The following is a 3,036-nucleotide window of genomic DNA, read 5'->3' on the forward strand; positions in this document are numbered from 1 at the left end:
AAGTCCTTAGCCAGGGGCCGGAGCGATAGCACAGTGGGTAGGGCATTTGCCTTGCACGCAGCCGACCCAGGTTCAATCCCCGGCATCCCATATGGTCCCCCGAGCACCGCCAGGAGTAACTCCTGAGTGCAAAGCCAGGAGTAACCCCTGAGCATTGCTGGGTGTGACCCAAAAAAAAAAAAAGCAAAAAGAAAATAAAGTCCTTATCCAGAAAGCCAAGCAGAACGGCATGCTGGGAGCGACTGGGTGGAGCCTGACCGGAAGCTGTGTGAGCCCCTCATTTGGTTGCCCGCCATCTTGTCCCTCGGATTCTATTTTTCGTTTTGTTTGGGGGCCACACTGAGCGATGCTCAAGGGTTACCCCTGGCTCTGCACTCGGGAATTACTCCTGGTGGTGTATGGGGGACCGTAGAGGATGCTGGGGATCGAACCCTCATCACCGTGCTTGAACCTGTATGATGTGAGTCAAGCACGAGACCCGTTGTCCTGTCGCTTCAGCTTTGGTCTGTGGATCCTGGACCGTCCCCATTATCACCCCCAGACTCCCCCGAGAGCTGTGTCCATTACTGGGCTGCAACTGTCCACCACGGTGGGCGTAAGACACAAACCCCCAGGCTGTGTTTGGGGCTGCGGTGGAACTCAGTTTCACCTGGCCCTGACTCCATTCCTGCCTGGCTCACAGAAGAAACAAAAAGAAAGAAAGAAAGAAGAAAGGAGGAGTTGTTTTGCTAACAGCAGCCGAGGGAGGGAGTGAGTGTGCAGGGTCAGTGGGAGAAACCGTCAGATGTGTGCTCAGCCGTTGCCCCAGTATCTTTAGCTTTGCAACAAATGATCCAACATTTTGCAGCTAACACAATCACCCTGGTATTATCTCTCCTGGTTCTGTGGCCCCGGGATCCCAGCAGGGTTCATGCGGGGGGGGGGGGGGGGGGCATTGTTTGGTTTCCTGTGTCACTGGCCCGGGTCACTGGGGGGCATTCAGTTGAAAGGGCTGAGGTTGGAGGAGCAGGTGAGCTCACCTGGATGTGGCACATGGGAAGGCTGAGCTCCGAGACTCGACCTGCCGCTTCAGCTGGCAGAAGGCGGTGAACTCCGAACTGCACACGCAGTTCCTGGCTTCACGAGCAGAAGCAGCGAGAGACCGCGCAGGTAGCTGCCAAGTGCCCAGGGCCTTGGAAAGGCCCCACTGTCCCTTCGGCTGTGGGCAGTCAGGACTGGGTATGGAAAGGGCCATGGCTTTGTGAGCACGTTCTGAGTCGAGCCCACCTTGACCTCAGCACCCAGAGGGCACAGTCGGTTCTGATCTCCTCTACATCCGTACGAAGTGCAGGAGTTAAGGTGTTGGCCTCGGCTGTGGGACCCTCGAGCACAGAGCTAGGAGTAGCCCCTGAGTCCTGCCAGTGTGGCCCAAGCCCTCCAATGAGGCCCTGGGCGGGAGATGGCTGCAGTGTCAGAGCACCTGCCTACCAAGAGGAAGGCCCTGAGTTCGATTCCTGATCCTGCCTCTGCCTGTTGCCCACAGCACCTCCTGGTGTGGCCCCGGGGACCCCTAGATCTATTAAGAGTAGAACTAGACCCCCCAGGAATGCCAGGATGTCCCCTAAAAACAAGCTAATGAGGCCCTACGCTGATTGCTCAGGTCCCACGGTTGCCAGTGGCCATGCTGGCATTTGATTGTTTGCTGTTTTGGGGGCCACACCCGGCAATGCTCAGGGCTTGCTCCTGGCCCTGTGCTCAGGAAGCACTCCTGGCGGTGCCCCAGGGAGCCTATGGGGGGCCAGGGATTGAACCCTGGTCAGCAAGGCAAGCTGTACTATGGCTCCGGCCCTCAAGATTTGAACCCGGGTTTCTGAACTCCACGCCTCCATGTCCATGCAGTCGAGATAAGGGATTCGGGAGGTGCTCTGGGTGCCCCAGGGCAAAACCAGGCCCAGCCAGGGCTGGGGGACAGATTCTGTTACTGGGAGGAAAGGCCTGTCTGGCAGGCAGAGGCCTCAGAGCTGGGAGGTGCCCCTGCAGAGGGCTGCCAGGCCGGTGCGTCAGCATTCGACAGAGGGACGGAGGGGAGCCACCTGCCTTCCTCAGGACACGCCCTCTGTCTGCTCCTGGTGTCTTCCCCCACCCACTGGCCAGTCTTCACTCTGGGGGTCATCTCTTGCTGGCTGTACAAACAACCGTCAGTGCTGCTTGATTGATTCATTTATTCGTTTGACTCGCCACACCTCTCGATGCTCAGAGGATGCTCCTGGCTCTGTGCTCAGGAGCTGCTCCCAGCAGGCCTTGGGGCACTCGTCGGGGATCAAGTCCATGCCCCGCTCGTGCAGAGAATGAGCTCCAGCCTGCTCAGCTTTCTCTTGGTCCGGCGGCAGCTTTCAACAACACAAACGGCTCCTTTTGCTGTTGTGGTTCCTTTGGGGGCCACCCCCAGCGATGCTCAGGGGTCATCCTGGCTCTGCAGGTGCTCAGGGGACTGAGTGGGGTGCGGGGATCAAGCCCGGGGCTGTAGCGTGCAAGGCAGGTGTCCTCCCCCTGGACCATTGCTCCACTCCAACACACACACACACATACACACACACACTCCAACACACACACACACACACACACACACACACACACACACACCTAGGTCGGGAGCCGGGGCTCCGCGGGGCTGACTGACTGGACCATCGCTCCACTCCAACACACATACACACACACACACACTTCAACACACACACACACACACACACTCCAACACACACGCACACACACACACACACACCTGGGTCGGGAGCCGGGGCTCCGCGGGGCTGACTGGCTGGACCATCGCTCCACTCCAACACACACACACACACACACACACACACACACACACACACCCCTGGGTCCGGAGCCGGGGGCCCAGCGGGGCTGACTGGTTGGAAGCGGTGGGCAGGCGGCCACCCGGACTGGAGCGGCTTCAGCGCGCCCCCTGCTGGCTGCGCGCGGGAGCGGCGCCGAGCTGGTCCCCGGGAGCCGCCCGTGTCACTCGTGGCGCCCCACGCGCGGGCCGGCTCC

This window comes from Sorex araneus, chromosome 8 (assembly GCF_027595985.1).
Source record: "Sorex araneus isolate mSorAra2 chromosome 8, mSorAra2.pri, whole genome shotgun sequence".
Lineage (NCBI taxonomy): Eukaryota > Metazoa > Chordata > Mammalia > Eulipotyphla > Soricidae > Sorex > Sorex araneus.